Source organism: Aotus nancymaae, unplaced genomic scaffold, assembly GCF_030222135.1.
Source record: "Aotus nancymaae isolate 86718 unplaced genomic scaffold, 86718_ANA_hifiasm-v0.15.2.pri h1tg000007l, whole genome shotgun sequence".
In the NCBI taxonomy this organism is placed as follows: domain Eukaryota; kingdom Metazoa; phylum Chordata; class Mammalia; order Primates; family Aotidae; genus Aotus; species Aotus nancymaae.
The window spans coordinates 38920373-38940616 of record NW_026988418.1 but is presented as its reverse complement, the minus strand read 5'-3'; the positions used below and the strand labels follow the sequence as shown (position 1 = coordinate 38940616).

The 20244-nt window shown below is 38.4% G+C and overlaps 1 long non-coding RNA gene across 1 annotated transcript; it reads right to left on the bottom strand.

The window, feature by feature from the left end:
- Positions 1-4512: 4512 nt before the first annotated feature.
- LOC135272844 (uncharacterized) lies at positions 4513-12293 on the bottom strand. The gene is made up of 3 exons (XR_010340810.1): positions 12219-12293; positions 10245-10315; positions 4513-4733 (listed from the first exon to the last, which is right to left on the bottom strand). It is a non-coding gene; the product is annotated as an uncharacterized LOC135272844 (long non-coding RNA).
- Positions 12294-20244: the final 7951 nt, after the last annotated feature.

The window sequence follows — 20244 nt, the reverse complement described above, 5'->3', positions numbered from 1 at the left end:
CTCAACATAGGACTTGTTAGCCATTTGCTACAGGCAAGGCAATGAACATGTAGTCCTAGGTAGTGGTAAGAAACCGCAATTATAAGCATAGACAGACTGCCACAAACTTGGGGAAACAGAAATTGTTTTGACATGAGCAACTTAATCTCTCAAATAGTTCTAGTGCCTACACTCTACAGAAGACTCCTTACTTGGTCCAATCAATCCTATGGCTAAATAATGAACAACAGAAAACATACTTTCAAGCTAGGAAGGTCTATCTGCAGCTAACCTTGCACTTGTTAAACGTCCATCCTGAAATATCTCCCTGCCTTTATCCAGATCATCTTCATTCATCAAGAACTAAATGAAATGCCCCCTGCTCTTTAATTAGTTCTGTTTGTAGTAATTTATCTCTTCTCCAAATTCACTCATTCATTCAACAAATATTTATTGAACACCTACTATGTGCCAGGAATTGTAGTTGCTGTGAATACAATGGTGATCAAGACACACAAAGTCCCTGCCCTTACTACACTTAAAATTCTAGTGGAGAAGTCTAGGGCAACAACAACAAATACAAAGAAATATAGATAGATGCAGCTACAGAGATGGAGATCAATAGATAATAGAGATGCAGTTATGTGACAGATAATAACATTTTGGTCAATGAAAGAGCATATACAGTGGTCACGTAACATTATAATACCATATTTTTACTTTTCCATGTTTAGATATGTTTAGATACATAAATACTTACCACTGTCTTACAGCAGCCTATGGTATTAAGTTCAGTAATATGCTGTGCAGGTTTGTAGCCTAGGAACAGAGCAATAGGCTATAACATATAGCCTAGATGTGTAATAGGCTATGCCATCTAGATTTGTGTGAGTCCACTCTATGATGTTTCCACAATGACAACACTGCTAATGATGCATTTCTCAGAATGTATCCCCATCATTAACATTAAGTAACAGATAATGTCTGTACACACACACACACACACACACACACACACACATAGACTTCAGGAAATAGTGCTATGAGGAAATGTCAACCAAGGTAAGGAGAGTTGGTAACAGCCACTGTCTGTGTGACTCACTGTCAATATAACACCTTGTATTCTGATTTAAGTTTTAATCCATGACTGTTTTGTAAGAGTCTTAAGGGAGAGATGTGCTATCTTCATATCCTCCACAAAGCCTAGCTCAGGTCTTACAACAGGTTTTCAATAAACATTTGTTGCATTTCTATTAGATGAGATCCATTTGCCAGCATCATGGAGAGGGATTTTGATCTAATGTTGACTAATGGGCTGGCTTGAACCACACATCAAGATGAGACTCTTTGGGGATGGTTTGCAGCTGTCATAATGACAGATGCTAATTTAAGTCACAGAAATTTTGTTTTGAAATATGCATAGCTTTCATCTATCAATACTTACTGTAACTACACTGTGCTGCTTCTTAAGATATAATACCTATGGCTTCTTTCTTTTCCGGAATATCGCTGACTCCATATATTTTTATTCTCTTCAAAATAAAGTTTGTAACTATATTAAACTCTTTATGCTGATGATTGAATTTCATATTTAAGAATTCTGCTACATAAGTAAATCCATGAATCATGGGGGAAAAGCTCTAAGTAAAATAGTGTCTACGATGCTCCTTTTCTGTAATGTCTTCAGTTTACTTATGTAATAGAAATATGAATGGCATGTTCTTTATGCCGTTCTTTGCTCTACGAGTCAGTTACATTTTCCGGTAAGTCTATCTATTAAACATCTTTGAACGTCCACGACCACAGGACTGTCATGGCTGAAGGATGTAGGAATGCAGGCAATGATGAAACGCTGCACTTGCCCTGGAGTGTGGTGACCAGCTAGACACTTAATGTGCTAACTTTATCAGCAGCTTTCATTCCCCTTCAACTCATCATGATTCAGAAAGCAGAGCATTCTTCCAGGATAACCTTCACATGTGGTTGTGGTAAATAGAATGTGTGATGTGAAGTCAAACAAATGGGATTCAAATCCTAATTCTGTCATTCCCTGGCCAGGTGACCTTGGACAAACTGTTCCATCTCTCTGAATCTGAGTTTCCTTGATGTAGAATTGTGGTGAGGATTAGATAATATATATGTAAATGTCTATTAAATGCCTTGTGCATAGGAGGCTTTCATTATGTTGTCTCTGTTTTATCATTATTTTTTTACTTATAACCACTTTGTGCCAAGTATTGAAATAGGAATTTGAATAAGGTATCTTCTAAGAATTCAAGGAACTTACAGTTTATGTCTAGATGAGGAAAGATAAACATAAGCAGACAATTCCAATGAATGAGTGAATAGGAAGTAATGAGTACACTGCTGGAAAGGTGCCCAGATTAGTTTGGGAACTTGCAGAAAGATTACTGAACTCATGGTGTATGAGGTCTTCCCACTGAATATCACATAGTAGGTTCTAAGGGGTACATTAAGGTAGAATGGGGAGAATGGAAGGGCAGTTCAGGTACAGGGAACAGGGTGAGCAAAAGCATGGAAGCAAGGAATAGAATGGTATGTACAGGGAGCTGCAAGCCCTTCAATCTTGCTGCCCACAAAGTCTAAGACAGAGAGTGGTGAGCATGGAAAGATGAGCTGGAAAGATAAGCAGGAAGGGGCTCATGGTGTTAACTCATGGAGCTATGTCATGGTAAGGATCCTGAATACCACCTGGTAGAAAACTGATAGAAAAATGCAAGTAAAGTATTTAAATAAAGAATCGACATGGCTGTATTTATTCAAGCTGGACTGTAGTGGCGCGGTCACAGCTCCCTGAAGCCTCTGCCTCCCAGGTTCAAGCAATTGTCCTCCCTTAGCCTCCTGAGTAGCTAGGACTATAGGCATACACCACCACTCCCAGCTAAGTTTTGCATTTTTTTAGTAGAGAGAGGGTTTCACCATTTTGGCCAGGCTGGTCCTGAACTCTTGACCTCAAGTGATCCACCCGCCTTAGCCTCCCAAAGTGTTGGGATTACAGGCGTGAGCCACCTTGCCCAGCTGACATGGCTACATTTAAATAAAACATATCACATTGGTGGTTATGCAGAAAAGGGATTGGATGAAGACATAAGGAAGTGGAGAGACACAAAATTCTGAACTAGGGCATGGTGGTAGGGATGGATTCAAGAATCAAGAGGTAATTAGGTAGGGCTTAATATAGCGAGGAAGAGGTAAAGGAGAACCCATAAGTTTCGTCCTAGGTGGCTGAAATGCAATGAATTTAGAAAGTCTAGGGATATTGTGAGGTTTCTAAGTTCACCCAATTCCCTTGGATCCTGAAATACCCTACAATTATAACAGTAGCTGGAATGGAGAGTGATAGTGAAAGCTGGAGACTTTCATGAAATAGAATGACCTTAGGGCTCTGTAAGCAACAGTGTACCACGTATACCACGGTGTAGCTCAGTGGGATCAACCATCAACCTCCCGAAAGTATGAGTCTCACACAGAGTAAATGCAGGCCTGTGTGAAGTGACACGGGGTGCCTGGGAACACTAATAAACACACACCCCAACTTTCCACCTGTAGTGTGCACACTATGGAAGAAGAATAGCTCCACTCAACAGCTCTGGAGAAACGGACTTGTACTGGGGGTATAGCCAAGGTTCACGCAAGACCTAAGAGGAAAGCAATTTTCTCTGAAGGGAGCTTAAGGGTTTAGGGGGTTTATTAGTAGTGGCACAAGATTTTCCCTCACTCAGTCCTATCAATTCCCATACTGCCTTCAGTGGTGCCAATATTAAGTGCTCTCTAATTTATTATCCCTTCCCCTCTTAACAGAGCAGACTACTAACTGTTCTGACCTCTGCAGCCATGTGTTCCTCTTCACTGATGCGCAATGATCAATGCCCATAATATATCTCTTTTCTGAGAAGTTTCAAGTACCTCAAAACTCATCCTGGTGGATGAGCAGCTTTTAAACTCTTTGCTCCTGGAGCCTCGAGGTAGTCAAGATAGTGAGTGTCAAGGGCTTTGGTCATGATTGAGTCTCCTCATGGGGTGGGGTATAACTGTGACTGGGACCCTCAGGGATACATCTTACTGTTATTTAGCTGGTACCTGAAGATGGGGTTACTCAGTGTATCCCCTCACTAAACAAGACCAAACTGACAGAGTTTGTCTAAGGATTTCCATTACTTTGCAGCATTGCAACCAGCTTGCTAATGGTTCTGAACTTCTGACTTTAAAATACATTCTTACTGAGAATGTATATGAATACTCTGACTCAGCTAATAAAATATTTACAGGGAGGGATACCTGTAGAAGCCATCGAGAACTTATATAAATTGAGGGAGGAGTTGCATCCTTGACTATATATAAATTAAAATGATAAATATATGCCTATAAAACACATAGAATTCTCTTTATCCTCTCATGGTTGATAATCCTATCCTTTCTTTGTCAACTTACAAAGTCAACACTAACAAACATATCTACTGAAATGTGTTATTCAAATATAGAGGTTATTGAAAGCACAGCAGTACAGGAACCAAAACCAGATTCATTTTATTCATTAAACCCTGCATTCAACTATACTGGGGAAATGGATGGGTTCACAACAATACTTTTAAGAAAACTCTTTCCAGATAGCATGTACAAGGACAAAGACAAATCTAAGGTTTTTACTTCAGACTTATTCTTCTCACAAAGTAATTTGACCATGATGTTCATGGTGTTGGTGCTTCCTCTCTATCTTTGGAATCCCTTGTTGGCTGTTCAAGAAAATAAAGAATTAACTTTAGGTACATAACTAAGAGACACCTTGACATGTCGCCTGGTTGGTGAAATTATTTTGAGAGTGGCCTTGCCAACCTTGTAAAAGGTAAATGAAAAGCACGCTAGCATCGACAGCAGACTATTTGTGGTATGAGCATAGGAAATCGCAGGAGCAAAAAGACTGCTTGCTTTTCAGGAAGGTTGGATTGGCACAGAACACCCTTTCCATGGGTAGGTTTCCTGGCTGCTTTTTGGAATCAATTTTAGGGCAAAAGCTTGCAAGGCTGGAGGCAGGAAATGGAGAAGATCTTGCATAACAGCAGTTTCAATGATACAGTCACTTTTTTGTAGAAAGTAAGAGAGAGGACACTAACAGCTTATTTAAACAGAATGACTCAAGTTGGGTTCTGTGAACAAGGATTTGACAGAGTCCACGCTAAGCACATTTGCAAACAGAGAGCATGAGGAAACTGCTTGCATCTTTGCTTTTGTCTTTCAGAGTTGAGATTTTCCTTTCCAAGTGCTCTGAGCACCCCTGGTGCCTGAACACAAGTTTGTGAATGCTCATACTCAATTGAGAATATGTTGACATTTACATTTCAATAGCATTTGCAAGATTATTTTTGTTTTTTCCACTGCTGCTGTGTGCAATGCAAAGAGCTTTATATCTGCCCAGAATAATCATGGTTTTTACAATCTGTAGTTATATCTACAGGCAACAGATTCAGGCAGGAACCTACAGTCAGGAGTTAGTAACTTGTAGGATTCAGCAACTAATAACTTCTGCAGACTTGTAAAGTCCCATTCAAAAATAAGCGTCTGTGACCTTTCAGTCCTAGCATGTAATTAAAAGTGACAAGTAATAAAGTGTTTCCACACTGGCCAGCAAAACATGGCTGGGTTGGATATGTTATCTAAGCTATGATAGTTACGGAATGAAGCACCAGTTCTCTTTACTTATCTAGAGTTAAATTTGTTTATTAAAGTTGAAGCCATACTTTTTTTAAAACATAAAGGACTAGGCTGGGCATGGTGACTCACACCTGAAACCCCAGCACTTTGGGAGGCTAAGGTGGGAGAACCACTTGAGCCCAAGAGGTGGAGGCTGCAGTGAGCCATGATCGTGCCACTGCACTTCAGCCTCGGTGACAGAGCAAGACCCTGTCTCAAAAAAGCAAAACAAAACAAAACCAGTAAAGGACTGATTGGCCTTTATCTTACTTAATTTTAATTAAAATCAAATTTATTAGTTATTTTCTATGTGCCAAGCAAACTGGAAGAGATATACAAATGATTTACACTAAAATAGTATACTGACAGGATAATCCATGGGATACTACAGTGAATACAAAAACAAAAAATTGTGTCTGATATTAAAAATAGAATTCCAATATTTTAGTTCTAAAAACTTTTCCTCAATGTATGTTTAAGAAAAATACTAAATACAATATTTTTATTTCTTTTTTTGAGGGAGAAGGGGTCTTGCTTTGTTGCCCAGGCTAGTCTCAGCTACTTGCTGGTCTCTGTATGCCAGTGGTCTTCAAATTTTCTTACTTCTGTCTCCTAAAATAAGTATGAAAAACTAGATACCCCTGTACATATTTTAAGGCTATTACTTAAAATACTTCAATATTAGTTTAAGAAGTGGTAAAGCCATAATTTCATTATATTATAAATATATTTATAAATAGCAAGTGTTTCATTACATTTTTAAATAAAGGCAATAAATCTAAATACCATAGTGTTTTTATACCAATAATCATCTATTTAAAAGATACATGACTATTTAGTCCATTTTCACACTGCTATAAAGATACTACCTGTGACTATTACTTTATAAATAAAAGATGTTTAATTGACTCACTGTTCTGCATGGCTGGGGAGGCCTCAGGAAACTTACGATCATGGTGGAAGGCGAAGGAGAAGCAAGCACCTTCTTTACAAGGGGGCAGGAAAGAGAGAGTGAGAAGGGGGAAGTGTCAGACATTTATCAAACAACCAGATCTTGTGAGAACTCACTACCACAAGAATAGCAAGGGGAGAAATTCGGCCCCATGATTCATCACCACCAGGTCCCTCCCTTGACCTGTGGAGATTACAATTTGAGATGAGATTTGGGTGGGGACACAGGCAAGCCATATCAATGACCATGCTCTTTGATGATTGGACATTTCACCCAATATTTGGCCTCTTTGTGAAATTTTTTCATTCTACTTCCTTCACATAATTTTGTTCTAATGTAATATGATGTTATGCTTGGAAATATTTTATTGATAGCCCTATCATATTTCTCTACTATAAATATATTTTGAAACTGAAAATTATAAGAAACAAGTTTTTTGTTGCGTAAACATGAAGCTATAAGTATTAAATTATTTTTCTGTATTGTGTTATTGTTATAATTATTAGTTATACATGGTTGATTAAATAAATGTAAGTATGTTTCAAATTTTGAAATGTAATTATTGGGCAAAAAAAAGTAAAATGCTATTGGAAATCTACTTCTGAATGCAACATATTTCTTTCTCAGTTAGGTAAACTTGGATGAATATTATTTAATGGTGAAATGAAGTAGGATTCAACATCAGTTCAATCCTTATTACCATCTTTTAATGCATATAAGTGCTGAGTAATCATCTGATGGAAATGAAGAGTTGTAAGTTACCAGATTTGGATCTCCTGAATTAGATGCCAAAAATCACACAGTGATCTATCATCAACAATTATTTTTTCATGATCTTTCATCTGACAATTTTTAAAAGTCCTCCTTAAACAAAAAATAAGAAGAAATTGGAAAATCTGACTTATGAAAGTGAAACTAAAAGATGTACTTTTTATTTCTTGGGAACTATAGCAACTTGTAAAATCTGTACAAAAACCCATCAAGGGACATTTAATTCTTAATTAAATGCATTCTAGTCTTTTACTTAGATGCACCTTATATGTACATTTTTAAAATTAAGTGAAACTGAACTTTTACGTTTTAGGCTTTTCCTATTTCCTGTGAACAAAGACCTATATCTTCTTGCCAAACTTCCATCTACTAGAACATATTAAAGCAACTTTAAAAGAGCATGGTAAATAGAGAGACAGACAGGCTTGATATTTAGATAGGTAGATAGATAGATAGCCAGATAGACAGATTATTATTTTCATTTCATAGTATAAGATTGTTAAGTGTATAATTATGAATCTGACAGAATTGGAATTGCATATCAGTATCTGAGAGGGAGTCACTGATCCTATTTATATAAAGTTGGCTCTCCAAAATCCAGTGCATTACATGCTAGATTGCATTTAGGAAAAAGTATATTCTATACTTAGAAATTAACATCAGAAAGTAGTAAGGGCAGGGCTTAAAAGTGGATATGGATGGGCCAGGTGTGGTAGCTCACGCTTGTAATCCCAGCACTTTGGGAGGCTGAGGTGGGCAGATTGCCTGAGGTCAGGAGTTCGAGACCAGTCTGGCCAACATGGTAAAACTCCGTCTCTACTAAAAATACAAAAAAAAAAAAAAAAAATAGCAGGGCATGGTGGCATGTGCCTGTAATCCCAGCTACTCAGGCGGCTGAGGCAGGGGAATTGCTTGAACAAGGGAGGTGGAGGTTGTAGTGAGCTGAGATCACACCACTGCACTCCAGCCTGGGTGACAGAGCAAGACTCCATCAAAATAAAAAAATAAAAGGATATGAGTGCTGTTAAATGCATTCTTTACAATAGAATCCACACATATTCAGATTAAATTAATTTATATCATATATGGAGATGATAGAAATAAAATGAATTTGCAGAAAAGAGGTTGAAGAATGACAGTGAGCAGAAGCTTTGTTCCCAATAAACAAAACTGGAAGAATATGGGTTTATGATATCCAGTTATGGTTTGGTAGGTCATAAAATTATTTCTCTTATAGGTCTAAACAAATGTGTAAGAAAAGCTACCCCTGATATGTTTCATTTTCACAAAAATGTCATGTTAATCTGTTGGAAGTAAGCACAGACATTTTTGCTTTCTCCTCCTTGAAATCATACAAAATTTGTAACTATATAAGTGTACTCTCTTGCTCTTTTTTCAATATTGAAAATGGTGAATGTACCAAGATAATGTGCTTCATAACCGGTTAACTATTCCCCAGCATCCTTGTTACAAATCTCAAATATCTTAAGGTAAGCTGGTACGGTGTGAGTATATCAGGATCCTGTCAAGAAAACAAAAAATGCATGAAGCATTTTAACATAAAATCTACTACAGGGACTTGTTTTTCCAGATGATGGAGTGTGAATGGGCAAAAGGGATCACTGGAGTAACTCTGATGTACAACAGCAGTAGCAGCTGCTGTTTGAGGAAGAGGTTGGATTAATCACAGCCCAGAAGCTCAGAGAAAGAGCTGGGGCTCAGACCTCTGAAGAAGAGCATGACTACGCTGTTGCCATTACTTCTGAGAACATACCAACAGGCTGGCTATCAGGTTTTCATAAGAGCCTGGAGACTGGAACCAACTGCTGCTGTCAGGCCAAGGTCACTGTTGGGACAATGCTGAGAGGAACAACAAAAACAAAAAGGGAAAAGAAAGTCCCTTCTCCGCCCTCCTAGTCTCCCTCTAGCATCCTGATTTCCAGCTGATGTGGTGTGGCTCTGTGTCCCCACCCAAATCTCATCTCGTAGCTCCCATAATTCCCACCTGTTGTGGGAGGGACCTGGTGGGAGATGATTGAATAATGGCAGTGGATATTTCCCATGCTGCTCTCATGATAGTGAATGGGTCTCATGAGATCTGATGGTTTCAAAAACAAGAGTTTCCCTGCACAAGGTCTCTTTGCCTGCTGCCATCCATGTAAGATGTGACTTACTCCTCCTTGTCTTCTGCTATTATTGTGGAACTGTAAGTCCAATAAACCTCTTTCTTTTGTGAATTGCCTAGTCTTGGGTATGTGTTTATCAGCAGCCTGCAGACAGACTGATACACGAGACCCTTACAGGAAGCCAGTGGGCAAAGAAGAAAGAGTCCCATCCCAGACCCATGGAATACTGTAGAGAAAGGAAGATTTGCAGCTGAAAGGTAAAAAACTGCTCAGCATAAGGCTAGGCCTCAAGCCTGTCACCTGGATGCTAGTGGCTGCCTTCCCAACTAGCAAGCATGCACCCGTGTTTGTTTTCTTCCCACTATTGCATCCTGATGCCTGGAAAAGAGGCCAGCACTTAGTAGGCACTTAATAAATATCTGTTGAATCAATAAATGAAGAAATGCAATCCAATCATAAGTCTCTCTGATTGCAAAGCCCATGATCTTAATTCTTTTCACTGATGCTACAACACCCACTGCCTTTGAGAGGGAATCAACCAAAGAAAATTGCTTCCTACTTTACAAGTTTGCCTGCAAGGGGCTTTGGCAGCCCATTTTATTAATGTCTCCAGTGCTACAAGAGTAAGCCAGCAAGAACTGATATGATGTTGGCAGTGACTAATGACTCCAGTCTGCCTCTTTTCACAACACAGAAAGGAATTTTACCTGATGACCAAGTAGGCATAAAATCCTCACAAACAGACACAGTCCAGATTTTATTCTGTGCTAAACTGGAACTGCAAAAACAAAGTGATAACTGTTACAAGAATCTCAGGAACATTTCAGACATGCTTGTTTTCCAAAAAAGAACAATATATGTATATTACTCTACTAAAACCTATAAAAACTTAAGTGATACCAGTGGCAAATAAGAAGTTGTAAATAAGTCATGGCCTTCTTAAGCCCATGGATTTGCACCTAGCTCTTGACAATGTGTCTCTAACCTCTTTGTTGGCTTCAGTCACACATCACTGCATAACAGGCACTCTCTGCTCTTTAAAACCCTGAGACACCAGTGCCATCCTCATTTGCATTTTTAAAAAGAGAAAGAATAAGAGGAAGTTTTGCAGATTAAAAAAAAAAACATAAATTCTGCACAACACTATGACAATCCAATGAGGTACATATGTTCTAGTTGCAAGCTGGTAAGCATTTAGATTTTTGCTATCAGCCCCATTGGGCTCAAATAACCTTTCTCAATGGTGTCAGATGCATGACAGAATACCAAGTCCCATGCCCACAAGCGGAGTAAGCAGGTCACTGACATTTTGGCCGCCTTTTGCCCAGCACAGAAATTTCAAGCTGCCTTACTTTCAGCAGCAGCTGGGCTTGTGTTCTATAAGACTAAGCAGAACTCAGCAGAATTTCTTTGGAAACTTGTGCCTGGCCCATTAAGACATATTCTGACATCTTACACATTACTTTGATAGTTAAGGCCATGTAAGGATGTTGTGGATTCCTGTGGCTGCTTTTGGCAAAAGTTGAGTGTTAATAGAGTTTTGGTTTTGAATGTCATGTACTGATCCATTGTGTTTTCTGGAAAGACAAGCTGAGTTTTGCTTGATGCTTAGTTTGGAGAGGATAAAGCTTCTCTCTTTTCCCTCACTACTGGGGTTGTCTGAGTATACTCCCTGGAATTCTAATCCAGGCAAATGGGGGTACTAGGTTATTTTATATTCAGTCACACTCACCTATGGTGGATTTTATAACAAATATAGTATTAAAACCAGAATTTAACTTGGAGAAATGAAGTGTTGGCATTGGAAATGGAAAAGCTTTGGTGGAGATTGTTTTTGCAACTCATGTAGTAATGTCAGACCAACATACGGCTTCAGATGTATGGTGTCTCCTCCTTGGGCCCCCCTCCCCCACCCCATCTGTGGGGAAGGCCTTAGGGCACACAGTTCAGAACCAGGCTGCCTGAGCAAAGCTGACTTGTTAGATCAGAATGGCTAATGGACATGAGAACCAGTGAGCCACCTAACAGCAATTTTTATCATTAGTCTCCCAATCCCACAACAGAAATCCTTTCTCTTTTGTCACCTCTTTATCATTGGCCTATGAGTCTGTCTCTGTTTCTTTTATTAATTTTTTTTCTTTTTTATTTTTTTGAGACTGAGTCTGGGACTGTCACCCAGGCTGGAGTACAGTGGTGCAACCTCAGCTCACTGCAACTTCCTCCTCCTAGGTTCAGGTGATTCTCCTGCCTCAGCCTCCTGAGTAGCTTGGATTACAGATATGCGCCACCAGGCCTGGCTAACTTTTGTATATTTAGTAGAGATGGGACTTCACCATGTTGACCAGGCTGGTCTCGAACTCCTGGCCTCAGGAGATTCACCCGCCTCAGTCTCCCAAAGTTCTGGGATTACAGGCGTGAGCCAGTGCCCAGCCTGTTTCTTTTATGATTTTTTTTCCTTGCTTTGTTCTCTTCTATCAGAATCTTTGCTGTTTCATGCTCATCCCTATTGGTGTTCAGAATTAAAAGGTTACGGATTCCTAATTTAAAGCACTCTTTAAACTGTGGTCTGGTTTTCTATTGAGTGTTGGTGATTACAAGTGACAAAGACATTCTACAATGGTTCTATCATTGTAATTCATGGGACTGATGCTTTTATCTCTTTTATATAGTTGTAATCTTACCACTAAGAGCATTTTTTCCTTTATATCAATAGTTCTCAAAGTGTAGGCTAAGGAACCATAGAGGTCATGGAGATCCTTTCAGGGAGTCCATGAGGTCAGCATATAAAAAATAGTAATACTAATATGTTATTGACCTTTTTTACTTTCATTCTTGCTTAAAAAAAATTTAGCCAAGTTAAATTTAAAAGAATTTAATTGAGAAAGAACAATTCACGAATTAGGCAGTCTCGCAACCCAGAGTAGGCTCAGAGACTTTAGCATAGGCACGTGGCGGAAGAAGACTTACGATTTATGGATGAAAAAAGGAAAGTGACCTACAGAAAATGGGCGTGAGGTGCAGACACAGCTAGGTCGGTTACAACTCAGCATTTGTCTCATTTTAACATAGTTTGGACAGTTGGCCACATTTGATTGGCCCAACAGTAGGCCACAGTCTGTTTACAATTCCGTTTAGGTGATAGTTCATCATGTGCAGAGAAACATTTAGGCCAAACTTAAAATATATAAGGAGGCAGCTTTAGGCTAAACTTGATTTAAAATTCTCTTACTGTGTACAGTGAAGTTTTTCAGAAGTCACATGATGTGTTATATCACAACAGACTGAATGAATGCAGAAGTAGAAATGAGAATCCAGCTGTCTTCTGACGTTAAGGAAATTACTAAAAATGTAAAGCGATGCCATTATGTTCACTAATGTTTTTGTTTTAAAAATATAGTTAGTTTTTACAAAATTATTGTATTTCTATTAACATGTAATTGGTATATTAAGTTTATTATTGTTGGTTTAAATGAATCAACCAATATGTTAAAAATATATATGTTTTTCAATAGATCTAATCTACATAAAGAGAAACTCTCTGGAGTCTTCAACAGTATTTGAGTGTAGTCTTGGAACCAAAACATTATAGCCCGAGCAGTCAAGTATCAGCCTTTACTTCAGGGTAAATTCTGTAAAGTGCATAACTTCTAGGAGCATTTTAATAGTTCAAATAAGCCCTGATAATATGAACTCCAAACTATACTGGGAATCTAACCACTGCTAACCACTCTCATTACCTATATCCTAGTCTACTTAGACTGAAGTTATTTTCCCCAAATCTGTTTTATTGCATCCACTCGTATCCCACAATAATCCATTCTGAATATTGCAATCAGGACAACCTTATAAAAATGAACTTCTTATCATGTCCATTGCTTGTCCAAATCCTCTACTGGTTTCCCAACATACTAAAAATAGACTATTGCATAGCCTATAAGATCCCACATGATCCCACTCTGCTGGTCTCAACCTCCTCTCTGAGCGTTCCTGCTGGTCACACTGGCGTTCTTGCTGTTCCACTCATGTTATTCCCTCTGCCTAGACTGCTCCTTCCTCAGATATTTTCGTGGCTTCATTTACTCCTTTGTTAGCTGTGAGTTCTCACAAAATAGTACTCTACCTTCATCCCACCCTATCCTCTTCATCCTCTTATCCTTCTTTATGTCCCCATTGCCATTTCACTGCCTGACATTATATTTCATATTATTTGTGTATTTTCAGTCTCTCTCACTAGAGTGAAATCTCCATGAGGGCAAAGACTGACAGTTCTACTTATCACAGTATATCCCAGTGCCCAGAACAGTGCTTGGTACTGAATAGATGCTCAATGAATATTTATTGTGTAAGTGAGGGCTAAATGCCTCTAGAACTTTGTAGTCGTGTGCTAACTTGACATGTGCTATGTACTACTTAGCTCTAGACCAGGCACCAGAATATGGAGATGAATAAAACACAGCCCAAAGCCTATACAGTTAATGAAGTCAATCTTAGAAGAGAGGTCCAGGTAAGCTGAGAGAGGTACTAAAGATAAAAGGATTTATTTCAGTGGAGAGGTTCACAGAAAACTTTGTGATAGAGGGAATAAGTGAAAATACTTAGTGATATTGATTTCAATGTTATCTTATCTGGGCTTTGCAAAATCTTTTCACTTTATTGTAGTCTTAGCTGTAATTATTCAAGGCTTTTTGTCTTAAAACAATCAGAAGATTCTTTGGTTCATTCCTGCTATCAAGAGTCAGTTCTTTCAATAAGCGACAGAAGCAAAGTAACCAATTTCTTCCAGAAAAAAAATAATAATAAACAAGGACATGAAAAAGAAGAAGAAGAAAAGGACAAGGTGAGTGGTGACTACTACAGCTCCCTGCTGTTGAGGCTTTTAGGCCTTGGATCCCAGATGCTCAGATGGTTTTTATCTTGTAAACAAACCAAAAAAGAATAAATTTCACAAGATCTGTCTAGTATCAGGAAGACCCACAAAATCCAATCAACATTTTATAATAAACTTATAGAAAGTATCAGATCAATGTGCTATGAAAATTCCCGTGAACATAAAAAGATATGAAGATGAAGTATGTCAATGCACATGGCCCACCTCCACTTATTGCTAAAATAAGAACCAAGGGTTCAAAAGATTAACAAGAGTTAGGTCAGAGGGAGAGAGAACGGGAATGAGGGTGGGAAGAGAGAGGGAGGAAGGGAGAGAATGAAGCCTTTACTGAAACTCCCCAGTGTTTGGAAAAAATATAAATACATAAATTTTTACAATAAATAGCCTCAAATACCACATAAATTCACGTCACCTCTAAATATTACATGACATTTTGGTACTATTTGCCTCAGAACAGAGGTCAGCTGAGTCTAATGTCTCAGTGGTATTTCATAATGGAGATTTTACTGGTGCCCTTTTCCCCAATTTGTACAGATTTTCTTGTACTGCATACAAACCTCCCCATGCTAGTCACGATCTTGATCTGTATCTCTAAGTCCTGTTTGAAAGTAAGCCTGTTAGGATATTTTAAGACTAGTAATATCGCATCAGACTTCCTCTAGTACTCTCTTCATCAATTCCATCTAGTAGGGGCTGATTCCTAGATTACCTATCCTACCACAACAGAAATTAGTTATAACCAAACATTTCGTATGAGTGAACACTAGATTATGTTTAAACACTAGGTGATTCATCCATGTATACTACCTGTCCTTTCTGAAATCTCACATACTACAATTTAAATTTTGTGCAGAGTGGCCATCCCTTGGTTGTTGACCTAGCCAAGGAGATCCATAATTTCTCTTGGTGCCTGTGTGAAGGTCTGCCAAAATAATGAGTATATAATGAGGCTTTTAGCAGCAAGATTCATCAATCAAACTCAAACTAAAAACAAGGATAGGCATTGGTCCATGTACTAAAAAGTCCAGAAATAAAGTGTGCCTCAGCTTTACCAGGTCCCCAGCAATGTCATTAAGAACTCAGGTTCTTAATGTCCTCTCCACAGTAGATACATGGAAAAAGAACCTGAGTTCCTAATGGCATTGCTCCTAAGGCTGGTTCTCTTCATGGACATAGGAGGGCTGCTGGTAGCAATCGTACCACAACTGTTTTGTTCACATCCAGCAAGAGAGAAAGTCACTTTCAGAAACTCTTAAGAGTAATAATATTATTTCCCAGAAGCCTCTAGCAAATCTTTCCTTGAGTCTCATTGCCCTGAACTTCTAGTTTTGGAAAAGAAGATAAGCTCACCCTAACTGGGGGTCAGCTCTCAAACCTTATGGCTGGCGTACAATGGGGAGAGTGAAATTGGGGTGACAATCATGGTGTCCACCACAGAGATTCTGTTGTCTTATACCAGTTCAGGGCAGTAATGAAACTTCTTTTATAGTCTTAGCTATATAACTGTCTATAATTCTCTTCAGTGCCACAAAGCAAAATAACTTTTGATTGATGAGCCTTCCTACTGCTGATCTGTAAACAGCCCCAACTTCTTAATTGTTTTATTTGTACCAGTTTATCTGGATTCACTACTGCTCTCCACCAATGCCCTCTTTACTTGTAAATAACTGAGTAAGAAGATATTCTCTAGTTCGTGTCTTAGAAAAGAGGGGCTGGATCTTCATTCAACCTTATGGCTATATGAAAGAAGGCATTAATTAATGTACTAAAGTTGACCAGCTACTGAAGTGACCATGACGGGTGGTGGTGTTGATTCTTCATCCTTCTGACCATGGGGACCTTCACTGACCTTGGTGCATGTGGAGGGGTCATGAAGTGACTCCAGGGGGTTAATACATGTTGTCACTTTAATGCTGAAACTGCAGTCATTTTCTTCTATCACAGCATGGTTTTAAATGACAATTCATAACTCATGTTATCCTATTAGTGTAGATGTGTACTTCAGCAGATATTTGCCATGTGGATCTACTTGGTTCATCCAAATACTTTAAAGCCTCTGAGACGCTGAGGAAGAGCTAGACACAAGAGCATCTCCTTAGAGGCCTGAGATGGCCTGGAAGCATCCCAAATAAAATGCTTTGATGAGTAGAGATTTCCTTTAGGAGATCCCACTCCAGGCACACTTGGGCATTGCTTGGGTATACACAGATGCTTCCAACAGAAATCAACAAATCTAACAGGATTTCCAAGGGGCTTCCAGTCACAATGAGGAGTTCCTCCATGTCTACTGGAATATTTGGCTTAGGACTTTGTAACTCTCTTCTATTGGAGAAGGATGATGATTCTTTCAAATCTAATACTCACCCTCGTATGAACAGGGCATTTTATATAAGCTGTTTGCTTCTCCTGCTGTTTTTTTTCTAATGCTAGGGACAATTAGTTTAAAATTCAATAAATCTCTTAGCTTGCACATTACTAGCATCCTCTTTTACCAAGAAAAAGGGAGAAGATGTTTACTTATATCCTAGCTATGGCTTCATCACAAAAAGAAGTTCCACTTTATATATATTTGGGTCTCTTAGGTTTTCGCAATACAGGTTTTAGAGAATTGCTTTTTGGACATTCTTTGATCCAAATATTTGTTCGAGACACTGTAAACATGTGACTGGATACCAGACCATGTTATTAAATATCAAGTGAATCATCACTGTAAACTTCTCTGTGAAATCTCATGTACAGCAATTCGAAAGTACAGGATCCCAGGTGAACCATGATGCAGCCTTGGGGAAGATCCTGAATGATGGCTTTGCACTACACAAAGCCACAACTGGAAAGAAGTCAAGGAACATCGGCTTGTCATCCAGGCCTCCATTAATAAAACATAACTGGCCAAATTCCATAGAATATAGCTGCTTGCCTTTTGCAAGTTTAAAGTTCATTAGTAAAAATGAAAAAAGGCCTTCTTGGGACATAATTAGGAGCTGCAGAGAAATTTCTTTAAGTCAATGCCACTGTCCAAGATCATGGCAGTCATTCAGGATCTTTCTGTTTGCTAACAAATTTGTTAAAGATGATATAACCAAAGTTTCTGCACCATCAGCTGAAGTTACAACTTGCAAAATGTAGCCAAAAGTGGGATTAAAATCCATACGCATAAGAGCTGGTGACATTTTCCAAGAAGAGACAGTAAATTCCAAAGGGAGAAGCATCATTCAGCATCATTACACAGCATGTTTTTTCTATCGACGACAGATGTCCAAGCTGGCTTGAAATGAAATAAGCCAATAGTTTTCCAAACTGACTTAGAAACTCAACAACAACAAAAAATGGATATCTCTTGTTACTGTTTTTCAGCATAACCTACCTTCTCTTATTATCTGTCAATCTGAAATACCTCTCAATAATAAAAATGTCAAGACTTGAAATTTTCCTCTAAGTTTGTCACTGGAGCCAATTCACTATTTTCCCACTCATTTAACATCAAAAGAGAGAACCTCATTCTGACCCCGTCACACCTTCACCTGTGGCTTGAACAGAGACCCATTCTGGAGCAGGAAGGACCTGGGCCCTGGTGATTGGGACAAAGGGAAAAATGATAGTAATTTATTGCCAAAATCTGACTTTGCCCCTGGCTTGGTTAGGAAGGTCTCAACTGGAAGTCTCTTTTTATTCACTTATTGAGCGTCTAATGAACACCCATAATAAGCCTGTGACGGATACAAAAGTAGAAGACATTTATATAGAATGAGTGTAGTTGTTAACTTCTATTCTGAAAACAGGAGAGGAAAAAAGTGTACCTGCCTATAACTGTAAGTCCAAGAGAAATTCTGGGTAATCCATCACATCTTCCTCTATAAGGCAAGGTATTTTGTCCCTGTCTCTAGGGAAGCTCCTGGGCAGTTTCCACCCTGGTTACAGGAACACAGTCTAGAGCAAGCAATGAAATCCAGCTTCTCCACTCTGTAGCCATAGGCCCTGGGCAAATTATTTAACCTCTCTATACCTCAGTTTCCCTAACTGTAAAGTAGAAATACTACTACTACCAACCTCAGAGGGCTGTCATGAGGATTCAATTAATTTATATCTGGAAAGTGCATAGGATAATTACAATTAATCTGCATATATATGCAATAATGTATATCGATATAAAATATGTATTCCAACAATATATAATAAGAGCTAAGTAAAACTAAGGTTTATAATAAAAATATATTAAACATAATAAAAATATGTATAATAATGTATAATAAAACTACCACATTCTCTAAAATCACTTGTAGTAAAGTAATACAGACATTAATTATAAAAGATATCCCAATGTAGGAAAAACATAAAATCCCATAAAAAGTCTGACCTAAGGCCGATATGTCAGTGGAAATATATTTACAAATAATATAGGAGTAAGAGAAAATATTTTTTGAAGAGGAATTTTTTAATAACCCAGATCTATCTAATGAAGAGTAAGCTTATACTTTCTTTTTCAAAAAAGTAATTTTTTCTACTTATTAAGCAGTCATTAAAATAATTTTATTAATCTCATAGTTTAATGTAATATGATGCTCAATAAACCTTTGTCATTGTTAATAATTATGATAGTGATAGATCGCTCACAAACAAAATAATAAAATCTAATCACTAACAACTAACATTGGATTAGGTCTCTACAAACACTTCCAATATATTATTTTGATAGAGCCTCACAGCCACCCTATGAAGAGAATGGTATGCTTATCTTTTTTCTTAGATGAAAAAATTAAACTCTGGATGGTTGAATGACATGCTGGAATTTATGTAGCTTAAGTAATAGAGATGGCCCTCAAATTTTAGTTGATTTTTCCTATCACACCATACTCTAGAGAGGGAGATAGGCATGTGCCCAATTGCCTAAAGTCAGATTGTTATAATTATTTAGTGGATGTCTGGCAGTGTTGATGTAGGTGATGGTGGGTGGAGCTTCCCCCTCTAAAGTGCTTACCCAGCACCTTTTCTTTCCTTTTTTTCCTGCCTCTGTTTCCCCAAAGTAACCAGTGCAGCTGTCTCAATATCAGTTCAAAGCAATTCCAAGATGAAATAAACCTGGCTGGGCTAAGTCATGCTTTCTTATAGTTCTTTCTGATTACTACTATATACCCTCATCTTTTATGAGTCTATGGTTATTAAAAGCAACAGTATTCAGCATCTTTACACATTTATTGATCAAGCTTATTTCAAAATTACTTCAAGCTATTCTACAAGAGTAAATTCACTGTTAAAGAGTAAAACTTTGCTACAAACCAGGGATATTCAATGTAGAAGAGAATTCTCAAAAAGAGGTTCCGGAAAATTTTGGTCAAAAGTACATCATTAAAATAAGAGCCAAGTTCTGCTTCTGCTTGAGTGTAAAAAATTGGAAAAAGCATTTTTCTCACCCTAACGGAGACAGCTAAAGTGGCAAGGCTACAAAGTTACCCAAATCCCAAGTAGAAACAAGTCCCATCAAGAAAAGTGGGATGCACAGACTGGTTCACCTACAGCAGACCACAGGCGAAGGAGGCAACAGCCACTGTGCACCTGGGCAAAACGGAATCAACTAAAATGTTAATACACTGCTAGAGACAAAGTGTGGACTATTGTGACAAGAAAGAGCCCTGTGAGCTCCAGACACAGAGCAGTTTGCACTCCAGCAGGCTCTTGGCCCCAAAACACCACAGGAAGAGTAAGGACAGATGGGAGCCTGGAGAGGATCCACCCTGTTAGTGCAGATGTGCAGAATGGGATCAGCCCCCTCTGTGGGCATAATTCCTTCCCGGGTCCCTTCTTCCATATGGAGCAAAAGTCTT